Source organism: Bos indicus x Bos taurus, chromosome 28 (genome assembly GCF_003369695.1).
Source record: "Bos indicus x Bos taurus breed Angus x Brahman F1 hybrid chromosome 28, Bos_hybrid_MaternalHap_v2.0, whole genome shotgun sequence".
NCBI classification, from domain to species: domain Eukaryota; kingdom Metazoa; phylum Chordata; class Mammalia; order Artiodactyla; family Bovidae; genus Bos; species Bos indicus x Bos taurus.
Window position 1 is genome coordinate 28,045,637 of NC_040103.1, and position 15,542 is coordinate 28,061,178.

General features: G+C 50.8%; 1 protein-coding gene across 12 annotated transcripts in view; it reads left to right on the forward strand.

Moving 5' to 3' along the window:
* CHST3 (carbohydrate sulfotransferase 3) overlaps window positions 1-15,542 on the forward strand; it is a 38,168-nt gene that overhangs the window by 9,605 nt on the left and 13,021 nt on the right. For 2 of the 12 annotated variants that reach the window (XM_027530353.1, XM_027530351.1), the window contains 3 exons: window positions 8,952-9,105; window positions 9,961-10,173; window positions 10,499-10,570. The gene's annotated coding sequence lies outside the window, so the exon portion shown is untranslated. The other 10 variants (XM_027530352.1, XM_027530356.1, XM_027530358.1 and 7 more) reach the window with 10 other exon arrangements.

The window sequence follows — 15,542 nt, forward strand, 5'->3', positions numbered from 1 at the left end:
ACTTCTTAAAAGTAAAAGTGTGCCCAGCACTATGCCAGGTGCCAGCAGCCTCCGCCTTCTTGGAAGGTACAGCTGAGAATCTGCGAGCTCTTTATGTACTAGGCGTCCTCAGGTTAAGTGATTTATTTGCGTCAATCTGATTGCATGAAGTAGCCCCATTTTATAGATGCCATCCCTGAGGCCCAGAAGGCTAGGTGACTTGTCCAAGGTCACACAGCCACAATTCAAACCCTTGGCTCTCCTATTCCAGGTGTACTTAGCCACTCCAGGCTCAAGTAAAGCCACTGGACAATCGTAGAAGGTGGGGTGTACCGAACCTATGTCTGCCGAATGATGCAGTGCAGACAGGAAATTCCAGGAGAATTTTCATCTCAAGAGTGTGGGTCACTCCCCAGAGCTTGTTGGAGGTTGTGAATATATATAAGAGGTAACAGAGAGCTCCCAGGTTCCTTGGCTGAGCAAACCCTGCTGACGTGGCCATTTGGGGTGAGACTCTTCCCACTGGAAGGAGCACCGGGGCTCGGAGCGGGGTGGGGGGTGGGGTGGGCGGTGTGTCTGTCCTGGTTTTGGTGGGCCTGACCTGGAAAAGGAGTATGAGTCAAGCGAGGGGCGAGTGCCAGCTTCCTCAACCCAGTCCACGGCACAGGATGCCAGGCTGCCGCAGCTGCTGCTACCACTCCCCACGCCCTCCCAGCCAGCAGGAGGGGCTGGTGGCCAGCCCTGTGCTGAGTGGCACCCTCTCACCCACACCACAACCTAGCTAGAGGGGCACAGTTCTTCCCAATTCACAGGTTAGGACGCTGAAGCTTAGAGAAGTTTTCTGGTGCACTGGAACTCCTTTGGCAGGAAAACGGAGGAACTGAGACTCCTAAGTCTCCCTTTTGCTAAGAGACCAACGGGAAGAGGGAGGGGTTAGCCTGCCCTCTGACACTGAGCCACACAGGCTGGCTGCTCTCAGACTAGTATTTCTGATTCATCTGTCATCACCAGATCCCTGTGTTGCAGGATGAATAACCTCTGGGGTGAGAAAAGCTTTGATTCCCTTGGGCCATGAGTCACTATTTCTCTGGGAGCACTTTTGAAGCCATAGAGCTTCTCCCCAGGCTTTGGAGGGGAGCAGGTTCCTTCTCTGCTTGAGTGCCAGCCCCACCCTGGCCCTGACACTGCCTGCTTGGGGAAGGGCCAGGAAACAAGAGGCCTCCACCAGAGGCCCTGCCTCAGTGATTACCCATCATGTTACCCCCGCCTTACTCTCAGCAGACAGGTGCCACATTCCCAGAGGTCTATGGGGTCTGCAGCCTTGAGGGGTCCCTTGTCCCCTTTAATGCCCGAGGCCCACGTGGTGAGCACAAGTCCACTTGTCCCCCCTCCCCCAGGCATGTCTGGGAATCCCCCAGGACTCCACTGTCTGCAGGGCGGCTCCTCCTGGCACTTCCTCTCCGCACAGGAGGGAGGGGACCCAAGCCAGCTCCTCCCATCTTGTCAGTCTCAGGCCCAGCCACTAAAGAAATAATTTCTGGAGAGCTGTCACTTTTCTCACAGAGAAAGCAGACTGTTAAGTTCGGCTGTAGGGGTAGTTTTGCTTCTCACCGCCCCCAAGTTTTCCTTCTGGGATGGGATTCTGGCTTTGCCTCTGCTTAAATTCAAAAGCCTGTTCAGATGACTCTTCCAAAATGAGAGTCTCACCTCCAAGGAACTTTGCCTTTCCTTCTACAGGTAGTAAACTGGCACCTGCTTTTATTTTATTTTTAGTTTTATTAATTTTATCAAAGTAACTAATCTAGGCCCACGGTATAAAATTGGAAAGGTACAAAAGGATGCATGGTGGTGAAACCTCTTTCCCAGGACTGACTCAGACACCCAGGTCTTTCCTCGAAAGCAACCAGCATTATCAGTTTCTTGTGTATAAGCTGCTTTTAAATTGTCCAGTTTTAGAACTTATGGTTTGCCTTGGGGGGAAGAGATAGTTAGGGAGTTTGGGATCGACATGTACACACTGCTATATTTAAAATGGCAACCCACAGGGAGCTCAGCCTGGTGCTCTGCGATGACCTATAGGGGTGGCAGGGCGGGAGGGGATATACGTATATTTATGGCTGATTCATGTCATTGTATGGCAGAAACCAACACAACACTGTAAAGCAAATAAGATGGCTAACCAGCAAGGAGCTACCATATAGCACAGGGATCTCTGCTCAGTGTTATGTGGCCGCCCGGATGGGAGAGGAGTTTGGGAGAGAGTGGATACATGTGTGTATATGTATGGCTGAGTCCCTTTGCTGTCCACCTTAAACTATCACAACACTTAATCAGCTACACACCAATGTAAAATAAGCTGTCCCTTACGAGCTGCGCTGGCTGCCCACGTCCTAGCCCCCACTCCTCAGTGGTCACCTGGGATTCACCCACGCAGCATAGCCGGAGGCCCTCACATCCCTCATCCCGGCAGCCCCAGGGAGCCAGCCCGAGGTTGTCCCCATCTACAGCGAGTGGCTCCTCCAGGCTCCAGGCTGCCCCTTGTCCATTCTCCCCTCTGGTCTGGCTGGGCGGGGGCCCGCAGCTGGGGCCTGTGGGGTCAGGGCCTGGCGATGGGGATCTGACCAGACCATGCCGCCTCTTGGCCAGACTGAGTGTTCCGAGTCCGCTAGGGGCACACAGATAGGGCGCATCCTTCACTCCTATTCTGAGTATAACCAGAGACCTGCGTGCTCCTCTCCCCACCCGCTTTCCTCTCCCCGCCTCTACTCCCTTCCCTTCCTCCCTGCTCCTCCCCTCCTTTCTTCTTCAGTCCGTGCTGTTCAGCAAACAGTAAAATGAATCTGAAAGTGCCAAGAATGGCACAAGGCAGAGATGAGTGCCGCTAGGAGAGCCCAGTCCCTGAGAATGGCCTTCAGCAGACCTGCCCTTCACATCCCTTCACAGCCTTGTACCTCCTGCTGGGTGACCTTGGGCTTAGCTAAGTGGGTGACCACTTAGCTTCTTGGAACCTCCCTTTCTCAGCTGCTAAGGAAAGAAAGGGCGGCAACCAGGGTCCAAAGGGCTGCCTGGAGAACCTGGAGCTGCCAAAGGGCTTTCTAAGAGGGTGACAAGTTTGAAGCGTGGGAGGGGGCAGTGCTCTTCTTCTAAGGGAATGGGCTCTGAGCACCTGTGAGGTCTGGGCTAAGCCCTAGAGCATGCATGGGGGAGGGGTGGCCCTTCGGGCAGCACTATCTCTGCCTTGGGCAGTGGCTTTCCTTTTCTGTATTTCCACACAGAGATGGACCCTCGGCTTTATATGTTTTATTTTTGTAATAATGAAAGATGTTCAGCATGCAGAATTCAAGTAAAATGGACAAACACTGAGAAGAAAGCAACAAATCACCCCTCAATCTACTACCCAGATGTAACTGACTACCTATGGTCCACATATGTCTCAGGCATATATATATATATATAAAGAAAGGGGAGCAGTGGAGGGACAGAAGGTTTTATAAACATGGGGGAAACACACAGTTTAACTCAGCTTTAGGCCGGTGTTGTAAAGAGGCTGTCTGCCCCCAAAGCAGGCCCCCTCATCTGTTCAGTAATCTACTTGAGGGTCTGGTGCGGGGCAAGGGAACTCTCATGCCGGAATCTTTAAAACCTCCCAATTCAGACAAATTAGCCAAAAAAATGAGTTGGCTGAATTACAGATCCTCCTTGATTTATGATGAGGTTGCATCCCAATAAATCCATCATAAATTGAAAATGCATTTAATACACCTAATCTCCCACACATCATAGCTTACCTTAGCCTGCCTTAAACGTGTCCAGAACCCTGACATTAGTGTGGCTCGAATGCTACAATTGGGCGGCGTCATCTAGCACAAAGCCTGTTTTATAAGAAAGCGTTGAACCTCTCTTGTAGTTTATTGAGCTCTACCGAAAGTTTAAAACAGAATGGTTGTGTGGGTGTAAATGGTTGTTAAGTGTATCGGTTGTTTACCCTCCTGACCACGTGGCTGACTGGAAGCCCCAGCTGATTGTACAGCCTAGCCCCAATTCAATTATGGTTTCTACCAAATGTGTATCACTTTCACACCATCTTAAAAGTCAACCGTCTTAAGTCCGGGACTATCTGTAGTACATTCTGGCTCTAGAACAATAGCTTTCGATCTTTTGGGACCAAAACCTCAGACAGAGACACATCCACGTCACTGAAACAAAAGTCTTATGAGACCCATGCTTATCCTTATTAGAGATCCGTAATACACTCTGGTATTTTCTGCCTTCATGGTTCTGTTCTTTAAAAAAAAAAAAGCTTGTCCAACCTACCAAACTGACTCTACAACCTGAAGTTTCGTATGGCTCTGTAACTGTGATTTTCAAATTTGAGCGTGCATCAGCATCACCTGCAGAGCTTGATAAACACAGTCCTCTGCCCACCCCCGAGAGATTCTGACTGAGATGGTTTGGGCTGGGAATGGGGGGTGGCGCGGCAAGAATGTGCATTTCTATCAAGTTCCCAGGTGCTGCTGCTGATCCAGGCCCCCATCTTTGAGATCCCACCCTCCTAGAATATGTTTTAAAGCAATGTACTCTCTTGGCAGAAACGATCAGAGAATTTGCTGTATTCAGCAGATGAGAATTGCTGGTGCCTTAGCCCAAGAACTGTAGGTCTCTGGCATTTTTGAGGAGACTGATCAGGCACTATCTTTGGGATCTTAAACACCATCCTCCTGAAATCCACCCTCCTGAATACAGAAAAGGTCTGCTAAGCAAAAGGACGTTTATACCCAGCCCTGGTTGAATTGCCTGCCTATTAATCCCAAGCCCACAGAACATAAAACCCTCCCAGCCCTTTTGAAAACACTGTTCTATAGGCAATGAAAGGCACCATTTACCGTGTGGATTTCACTTTTCTGTTTTTGCAAAGGGAAGGAGGTAGGTCAAGTGTGACCACCCCACAGAGAAAGCTGTCCCCTGGCTCCCATTGGGGTCTGGTGGGTTTCATTGTCCCTGGATCCCCAGCTTTAATGGGAAACTCTTCCTGGCCTGAGTGGCCGCTTCAGTGCCCAGACTTTCCACCCTGCTGACTTACGAGACTGGCCTGTGTCCCAAGCTGCCTCTGCTCCTCCAACCAGAGGGCTCAGCCCCCACCCGGAATCCTCCCTCGTTCCCTTCGTAGCCTTGGGGCCCCTCCCCAGCTCCGCAGTCCTCCAGAAGCCAGCCCTCAGCTGGGAGCAGCTTCGTGAGGGAGAGAAGTGTTAAATGGGCACAGAGCCCCCTCTGTTCCATTAACAATGGCCCGTTGATGACTGGATTCTGCCTGGTTGGGCCCCTTGACTGGACTTCGGAGAGGAGGAGAGACTCCAGCCCCCCAGGCAGCTACTTCTGGGTGTGAGGTTGATTCAGAGGCCGAGGCATCTGTCTGCCCACAGAACCTCATTCTTCAGGCCCTGTGATGCAGCAGTGAGAAGCCCTCTCACCCCTCCCATGCTATCCCAGGGATAGCTTGGGGCCCCAGGAGTGATTCACTTCAGTCTAATTCAACAAACGTCTATTGAACAGCTCCTGGGCACTGAGGCTCGGAGCTAAGTAGCTGTGGGAATAAGAATAACTGCTGACATGAATTCAGCGCTTACTATAATCAGCCCTACCCTGGCTGCCCAACAGAGTCACTAGGGAGCTTATAAAAATTCCAATGCATAGACACTTTCCCCAACCCCAAATTTTCGGAGTGAACCCCGGCACTATTTTGTAAAAGCTAAGTGCTTCTCGTGACCAGCTGACATTAAACATCACCAGTCTTCTACTGGTTAAACACCACGCTGAGAATTTAACTTGATGCGACCCGTTTCATGTAGCACCTGCTGTGGGAGGCTGAATAATGTGCCTCCCACCCAAGATCTCCACGTATGAATCCCCACATCTGCGGACATGTTATTCCACATAGTAAAAGGAACTTTACAGTGTGATTAAGGATTTTGAGATAAGAAGATTATCCTGGATTATCCAAGTAGGCCCAGTAAAATCAGCAGGGTCTTTTATAAGAGGGAGATTTAACTATAGAAGAGGCCTGAGTAATGCATTAAGAAAAGCTCAACCAGTCACTGCTGGCTTTGAAGGCAGATGAAGGGGCCCACAAGCCATGGAAAACAGGCAGCCACGAGAGCGGGAAAAGGCAAGGAAGAAGGTCTCCCCAAGACTCCAGAAGGAGCACAGGCCTGTTGATTTTAGGCCAGTGAAACTGATCTTAGACTTGACATTCAGAACTGCAAGATAATAAATATGTGCTTTTAAGCTACGAAGTTTGTGATAAGGTGTTAATACAGGGATATTACTAACCGTATTTTATAGACAAGGCACAGAAATGTGAGGCACTCACTTGGGGTCACAAAGGCAGAGCTGGAATAGGAAGAACTCAGGTGCATCTGACCCCTTAATCCATGCTCCCTCCACCTCACCACACAGCCCCTACTTTGCAGCCAACCAGACATGGATTCAAATCTCAGTTCTGCCATGTTCTGTCTTTGCGTCCTTTGCTAGTCGTGGGTACATTTGGCCAGGGTGGAGGCTGCAGCGAGGTAGGTGTGGAGACCAACTGGAAAGCTAGTGTGGGCCAGGTTATCTCCAGGTGGAACACCACGTGGAAGAGCTTGAACTTGATTCTGAAGGAATGGTGCCCACAAGGTGCCATCCTCTTCTTCCTTCTGCATTTCATGATGCTGCCTCAGACTTTCAAGCCCACTCAGTCTCTGGAATCCGGCCCTCCTGTAGCAGCCCAGCTGCAGTGCGGAACTACAGGGCCGGGACCAGGAGCAGCATTCTACTCACTGTCACCTGCAGCCAGTCTGGGGTGGCCGCTAAGCTCCCATTTCATGGGAGGCCAGCAATGGCCTGGTGCCTCCAAAGCACATTTCCTCAAAGGGCCTCCAGCAGCCTTGTGTTTAGGGCCATGCGTGTCTTAGAGAAGGCGTGTGAGACATAAAGAGGTCCCCGAGATGTTCAGAGTTGCACAAGTTGGTATTGGTCTTGGAAGACCGGTTCCTGGCCAGGACTCTGATCTGCCCCCTGCCACACAGCTGCTGCCTTTTGGCCAAATCTGCCCACTCAGTGCTAAAGACAGTGGATGAGTCCATGGACTACGGAGACAGACTTCCTGGGTTCAAATCCCAGCTTTACCTTACAACGGAGTGCGAGCTGAGTGCTTTGATGGGGGGGCAGGGGGGAGCTGTGACTGTTCTCTGCAAAGGCACTGGGGCACCTTCCTCACAGGATGGTTCTGAGGACTCCATTTATACATGTGTGTGAAGTGCTTGGAACAGTAGCTGCTTCATTAGAAGTATTAACTTCTGTTACGATTCAGCTCCCCTAGGGCAGAGACTGTCTTCCTCCCCTCTATTCCCAGTGCCTCTTCCCTTGCTTGGCCCAAAGGAAGAACTCAGGAAATGAATTTACTGGTTGACTATCAGCATTTATCAGCCAGAGGCTCCCTAGGGACTTTCCCAAATGTATTCACTTTTCAAACACTCCACCTTAGTTACTCAAACCCTTCTCCTCCTCCTCCTTGCTTGCGAGCTACAGAATTGGCACAAAACATCCTGACGCTTGCTCTGCCCCGTGGTAGGCCCATGAGCAGTTCAGAGATAACCCAGGATCGCCAGGTATCACCAACCTTGAGGACAGTGCTGCACAGTTCACATGCTGCCCAGACCTCCTCGCTTCAGGACCATGCCTGACCCTCCTACTCATGCCTCCCTGGGACCCCTGAGCCATGCGGCAGCCCAGTTTGAGCACCTCATCCACACCAGCTCTTCCAGCTGACGGGGGCTCAGATGTCCTGTCATCCCTCCAGAGACCTGTCCCCCTCTTTCTTTTTCCCCTATTTTGAGGATGGGCTTCCTCCCCCAAGCTTGTCCCTGCACATGAATAGACCCCAGGAGAGTAGCCAGTTCCTGCTATTCCAAAAAGCCAAACTTGGAGTTCCCAACTGGACTCAACTCCTATGCTGCTCCTGCCCCGGGAAATGCATTTCTGCTCATTCTTATCTCTCACCTCTCGCTGCATTTTACAAAGATCTCCTCAAAACCTAGTTTTCTTTTTTTCTATTTAATTGCACTTTTGTTTCAAGATAATTACAGACACACATGCAGTTTTAAGAAATAATACAGAGATCCCTTGAACCCTTTACCGGGTTTCCCCCAATGGTGAAAAACTCCTGCAATATCACAACCAGGATACTGATGCTGATACAGCCAAAGTTCAGAACATTTCCTTCACCACAAGGACCCCTCATGCTGCTGTATTACAGTTGTGCCCACTTCCTTTCCACCCCCACCCCTTCTTAAACTCCTAAAAATAACAATCTGTTCTTCTCTCTTATGTCATTTCAAGAATGTTATAGAAAAGAAATCATGCAGTATGTCACCTTTTAAAACTGGCTTTGTTCACTCAATACTCCCCAAATTCATTTAAGTTGTGCCATTTTACAGCTGAGCAGTATGCCGTGGTATCTGGCAGCTGGTTTTAAACAAAACACTCAAACACTAACCTAGAAGCTTCCCAAGCACTGTATCCTGAGTAAAACAAGAATACTGGCATGTTCACCCAGTATCGAGCCCCGGTCAGCAACTCCCCTGCCAGTCTGGCCTTGAAGCTGAGCTAGTGTGCACGCTGGGCAGTGGCTCCGCTGAGATGCCCTGAGATGGTGCTCTCTAAGAGGAAGCTGGGTGCTCTAAGGTGTGGCTCTCAATCTTCCATCACCTAGGGAGCTTTAAACAACTGATGCCCAAGCCATACCCAGACCAACTCAATTGTAATCTCTAGAGGTGGGACCCCGGCCTCAGTAATTTCTGAAACTCCAGATAACTCTCACGTGCTGTCAGGGCCGAAATGCAGCGCTCAGGCAGAGTCAGCAAATGCGTAGCAGCACGCTACCCCTCTAGACACGGCAGATATCACCAAGCAGTCACCATACTCTCTTCCTGCAGAGATCGACCTTTGCAAACGCGGCGCTCCAGGCAGTCACTTCCAACTGATCGACTTGGCCCAGGAACTGCAACTGACTTGCCCTCCCAGCTGAGAAGCCTGAAACTGGCAACCGTCCTGTCCAGGTGTGTCTAGGCCTGGGGCCTGATGCATTAGGTAAGCGTCCCTCCAAATCATGCTACAAAGGAGAGGCTTGGCCAGTAGTAACAGCAGCCGCAAAGCCAGAGCAGGCCAGGGTTTTCTGGGCTGGTTCTGTAGGGAAAGGCGAAGGGAATCAGCCAGTGTCCATCCCCTGCAGCAGCCTACAGCCCAGCTGGGGGGGAGATGTACACGCAGAGGGTGAACCAGCGGTGCAGTCAGCACAGACAGGCTCAGGCGCACACTGGTGCAAGCCTGTAATAACAACCAGCCTGTGTGCTGTCCTCTCTATTTTCAGAGCCTCACACCAGCTTAGCTGATGTTCATGACAACCCTGTGGGGATGACCCAGGCTCAGAGCGATTAAATACCTTCCCTAAAATTACTAGAGAATAAATGGGAGAGCTTAAATAAATGGAGACGGAAATGGCAACCCACTCTAGTATTCTTGCCTGGAGAATCCCATGGACAGAGGAGCCTGGCGGGCTACAGTCCATGGGGTCGCAAGAGTTGGATATGACTTAGTGACTAAATCATCGTCAAATGGGAGAGCTGGCACTCAAGCCAAGACTGATTGCAAGTATGGGGCCTGTGTTTAGTCCTCGGAGCAGTTAGCTATCGATAGCCTGGACCTCTCTCCCCACCCTCAGCCTCCACCTCTCCTTTCCAGGAGGGGCTGGATACAGATGGGCTCCTTGGCAGCCATGGAGCAGCCCAGACAATAGCAGTAGTCAGTGTGGGCTAAGACCCCAGGGCTGCCCTCTCTCCTGCCCCTTCCTCCCCCACAGAGCTGGTGCTGGGAGGGCAGGCAGAACTCCCTGGTGAAAAAGAGAAGAGGCTGGGATTCTGATTTTTCTGTTGTTGTTTTTGCTAGGAATAAAGTCCCTTCCTGCTGTTAACAGCAAGGAGCTTGGAGGAAACTGTGGGACTGAGGACTACCCTGGAGGATCCAAATTCTGTGTCCTCTGCATTGAAGACAGCAGGACTGGGGGAAAAAACCAGGCAGCAAAAGAAATTCCCCTCTCTCCATCTGTCCCTTGCATGGACAGTCTCCAGGTGCAGAAAGGTTCGAAGTCTCCTTAGGAAGGTCAGTCAGTGGGAGAAAGCAGGAAGGGGATCCTGGGCCCAGGTACTGAGAGTTTTTTTCTCTTCCAGTCATCACAGAAATCCTGTCATGGTGGCTCAGCCGTACAAAAAGGCTCATTTTGCATCCCATCTGATGCAGGCAGGGTGGCTCCTGAGCAGCAGCTCAGGATCTGGGCCACTTCCACCTTGCAGTAAGCCAGTTGGAACATGTGGCCTCCAGTCTTGCCATAGCAAGAGAAGACAGGACCCGGGGGGTGTCTGGGATCAATTTAAGGACCAGGACTTCAAGTGACTGACATCACTTTAACCTATCTCCATCCCCACAGGTCAAAACCTGGTCACTGGCCCAACCTAATTGCAAGAGGGGCTGGGGAAGGCAAAGAGCATGTGGGTACCTGGTGAGTACCAAGTCTCTACCAGTTGTTTGCCCAGAATTTCACCCACACAGAATATTAAAGAACATTTTGTTCTTCAATCTAATGGACCACGCCCCATTTTGATTTGCCCTTTATATGCTTTCTTTAGGCAGCTGACCTCAACCTTCCCTGCTGTAATACCCATGGCAGATTATGTTCACACTCAAGGCACACTCCTATGGACTTGCCCAAGTTTTCCCAAAACCCAAGAAACATTTTGTAGGAAAGCCCTAAGACTTTTAAAGTTTTGGCTCTTATTCATGAAAACATATAAAGGTATGTGAGTAAGAATATAAAATTAGCCGTGTGAAGGGCTTTGCCAGCCATGGTGTGGGATGGATTGGCAGCAGTTCTGTGCAGTGTCCTAGGCTCTCTGTAACTCTACCTCTACTCTCGTTCATGAAAGCAAAAGCCAAGCGAGGGAGGAAGGTGGAATCATAAGAACCTTGTATCCATTGCAGTTCTTTTCAAAAGTACTTTTTGCTCCCCCATTTGATGCTTTAACTATTCTTAGTGACCTCACCATTAATTATAATATGTGCTTTTGTTCAGTAAAGGGTTTTACTGTTACTGTTGTTTAGCTGCTGTGTCATGTCTCACTCTTTGCGACCCCGTTGACTGTTGCCCACCAGGCTCCTCTGTCCATTGGATTTCTCAGGCAAGAATACTGGAGTTAGTATTCCTTCTCCAGGGGATCTTCCCAACCCAGGGATCTAACCTGCATCTCCTGCATTGGTGGGTGGATTCTTTACCACTGAGCCACCAGGGAAACCCGAAAGGGTTTTATGTGCTAGATCAAAGGTTTGGAGGATAGATCTACAAGGCATGTTCAGATGGAGGGTTTGTGTAAGAGGAGGCTTGCAACTTGGCTGGCACTGGGGGGTGATGTCAGATGGCAGAATGGCAAACCAAAGGGTGGTAAGGAACTGCGTTTGGTAGCCAGGAAGGATCCCATAAAGTTGGAAAGGCAAGCTGATTTGATCTCACACGCCAGCTCTAATGGATTGGCACTGCACTGAGAAGGCGTGTGAGGCCACATCTAGTCTCAGCTAAAAAGAAGACAGTGACTGATCAGTGATGTCTGCCCCGGGCATAGGACTGCGGAGTGGAATGTGTACTGTTTATCTGACAACCCTGTGCTGGAGGTTCTTGATGGGCGAAGCTATGAGAGTCAGGGTAATAAAGTTGGGCAGGGCCATCACTAACCTGGGAGGCAGGAGACCTTGTAGTGGTTCAAGTATCGTCACTATCCAGTCATGCCGTCGTGAAGCACTTCCCCTCTCTGAGCCTGAATGGCTACAGATGAAAAATGAGGAAGGGTAGGTAAGAAAATCTCCAAGCCCTTTCCAGTTCTGACATTCTGCACTTTTAGGGCAAGAGCCATGTTTTTCTTGATTGGTAGGGTAGGGTACAGGACAGATTTCCCTTGGACCTTTCCAAAAGAAACACCCTCTCAGACTTGCACTGCTGAAGGCAAGTACAATGAGAGCTGGAAAGTCAAGCTGCTTTGTATAAGGCTCTGGCCTGAGCTGCTGCCGACAGCATGATTTATGTCCTGGGGGCAAAATCCACTGGCATTCAACTTGACCCCAGCCTGACAGCTCTGAGGCCTCCTGCCTCTGTTCACTGCAGCCAGAGTGGAGCCGGCTCCTCCACAGGGGTCCCCTGTACCCCAGGCTCCTGTCATTCTGCAGCCACACTCTCATCAGCACACTCAGAGCTTCCTGGCCAGGCGGGGCGTGTGGAATTTGTGAGCAGCGCTGATCTACAGGGAATCTGGGGAGGGAGCATCCTTAAGGGTTCTGCCTGTTGTCTTTCTGGGTCTCTGTCCAGCTTCTCTGCTGCTTCGGGGCTGACTATAGTACCTGGGACAGGGAAAGTCAGCACGTTTATCCCCAAATGAGGCTGACAGTGAGGATAAGATGCCCAGGGCCAAATGCTGTCCATAAATGACAGGATATTGGCTCTGCCTGAGGGATACTTCTAGCTGTGGTCAGGTCATTACTTTCCTTCACCCTGGTATTTGTAGGAGACTGAGACCCCACCCGACTGCAACCAATCCGGTACTCACCAGCAATCACAAGCCACAGAATCTGCTGCATCTGTAAAGACAGGGTGAGCGGTTCCTAAGTAGGACCATTTATCATGACTTGGGCTTGGGTTAGGCACTGCCCTAGCATCTTCTCATTGGGTTCCTCATGACCACTGAGTGTACAATAGATGCTGTAAGTGTCCCACTGACAAACAGTGAAACCATCGAGTTTAAGTTCCTTTCCTAAGGTCACAGGGCATCAAGGTCAACGTGTAAAAGCAAAGAAGTCAAGAGAAGCCACAGTTGTGGAGAGAGTCCCTGTATGATTTGTTCAGGCTTTTGCAGGCTGTCTTGTCTGTCTGTCTGTCTCTCTCCCTTTCTATATATATATGTGTGTGTGTGTGTGTGTATGTGTGTGTGTGTGTGTGTATATGAGTGTGTGTGTGCAGGCACACACTAAGTTGCTTCTGTCTGTCCAACTCTGTACGACCCTATGGACTGTAGCCCACCAGGCTACTCTGTCCATGGCATTCTCCAGGCATGAATATTGGAGTGGGTTGCCATGCCCTCTTCCAGGGGATCTTCCCAACCCATCAAGTGAACCTGAGTCTCACGTCTCCTGCATTGGCATGTAGCATGGGGGAAGAAAAACTACGAGAAACCACAGCCAACTTTTAGAGACAGTTATGAATCAATTCATTCGCCTCACAAACATTACGAGCCCTGCCTCATGCCAGGTGCTGTGGGCACAGCACAATACGGGGCTGCTGTCCAAGGAATGAACAACAGACCCTCCCGGAGTCCTCCGCTGCCCTCCTTCCCCTGCCTATTGTTTATAAATTCACTTTTTTCCCCTATGGAAAACAGACATACCATAAAATGTATTATTTAACCGTTTTTAAGTGCACAGTTCCGAGGCATTAAGTGCATTCACACTGTTATGCAGCCTTCACCACAGTCTATCTCCAGAACTTTTTCATTTGCCCAAATTGACACCGTGTCCTCATTGAATACTAACTCCCAGGGTCAGGCAACCACCTTTCTCCTTTCTGTCTCTCTGATTTGGCTCCTCTAGGCACCTCAAGTGCATGCGTGCGGGCTAAGTTGCTTCAGTCGTGTCTGACTCTTTGTGACCCTGGGACCATAGCCTGCCAGGCCCCTCTGTCCATGAGATTAGGCATAAATCCTGGAGTGGGTTGCCATGCTCTCCTCCAGGGGATCTTCCCTACCCAGGGATTGACCCTGCATCTCCTTCATTGGCAGGCGGGTTCTTTACCACCAGAAGCATATGGGATGTGTCCTTTCATGGCTGGCGTATTTCTCCTAAGCACGCCGTCCTTCAGGCTCATGTACGCTGTGCACGTCACAGGCCCCACACTGACTTCCTTAAGGTCCCGTGTGTCCCTCCCTCCTCTCCTCCACGCTCTCCCCACTTGCTCAGACCACTCCCCTCTCCTGGACCTGCGCAAAAGGGACAGCCTGGTCTCCCAGCCTCCAGTCCTTCCTTCCTCAGTGCATTTCCCACACCATTTCCAAAGTAACTTTACATTTCTCTTTTTAAGCTTCAGATTAGATTTTTAAAATTTTTAATTAAAGTGGTTTAGGTATGGTTGTCAAAAAGTCAAATACAAAAAGGTAGAAAGTGTAAAGAAGCATCACTCAACATTCCATCTTTGCAGCTGTGCGTCAGCGTTTGTAACCCCCGCATGGCTTGCTTTCACTGGGCCAGTGCACTGCCTCAACCAGCCCCGTCTGCTGAGACACTCAAGGCGCTTCTCACACGTTGGACTCCCAAGGCTGGGTGCACATCCTGGGCCATGAGTCTCAGCTCACATAGAGGTCAGTTCCAAACAAGCCAACTGACTCTTCACCTGGCTGCCCGGCTGCACAGCTGTGGGCATCCTGGACACCAGCCTCTGCTGCAACCCTTGACTAGGCAAGGGCTAGAAAGCCTAGAGCAGTGGCTCGGCGCTGACCTGGCCCAGGGCCAGCGTGAGAGACACGGGAAGTACCTTTGCTGATAGGGGGGTGGGGACTATTCTCTGGGGCCCTGTATCCATGCAGCTGTCAGCGTTTTGCACAAAATGTGTTTCTCACACAGCTGAGCAGGCCCTGATGAAGTGACTGTGTCAAATGAGGGTAGAGAGCACTCTCCCCCACATCCTCACACAGGAAAACAGGGCTGAGGGGCCGCGGGGGTCTGTCCTTCCAGAGATGGCTCCCTGAGAGTCTGTGGCAACCCCCACGCCCACCACCACACCAGGCTAGCCCTCAGCCCTCTGGTCCATCCCATGGCTCTGGCCCACGGCTTCTCATAAGCTCTTAGATGTCCACTGTTGCTCAGATGATACACACCTCCAACTTGGGAGTGTCTGCTCTGGCTCTGTCTTGGCTGAGGCTGGACATGTGCCCATAAGAAAGTTTTAGATGGTTTGTTTTTAGGAGAGGAAGCTGGAGTCCCAGAACAGGAGGGATTTGGGAAGGAATGACACCCCCAGGCTGTGCAGGGGAGCATCCCTCAGCCAGGTCCCCATCTACTTCCTTGTTCTCTCATGCCTTCTCTTCTTCCTTCCATCCCTGGTTCATGTAATGGCACTTGGGCATTTACTCTCCTGTCAGACACCAAGTTGGACAGCCCACTAAGTTGGATATCCATCTCTGGATATCCTTACATGAAACAGAACCTCATCTGGACAGGCCACTGAATGGACTCCTGCATCCTCCCAGCAGAGATCGCCTCTGAGCATGCGTGCTCCTTCTCCTGGCCCTGCCCCCTGCCTCCACTCAAGGGGATCTAGAGCCACTCATGGAAGCCCTTCCAAGGTCTCCCCTCCTAGGTGTCTGGGCACCTGGCATGGTCAGGGTACCTCCCGGCCCCCAGGGCTGCAGCTCATGAGTAGGTTCAGAGTTTCCCCACAATGG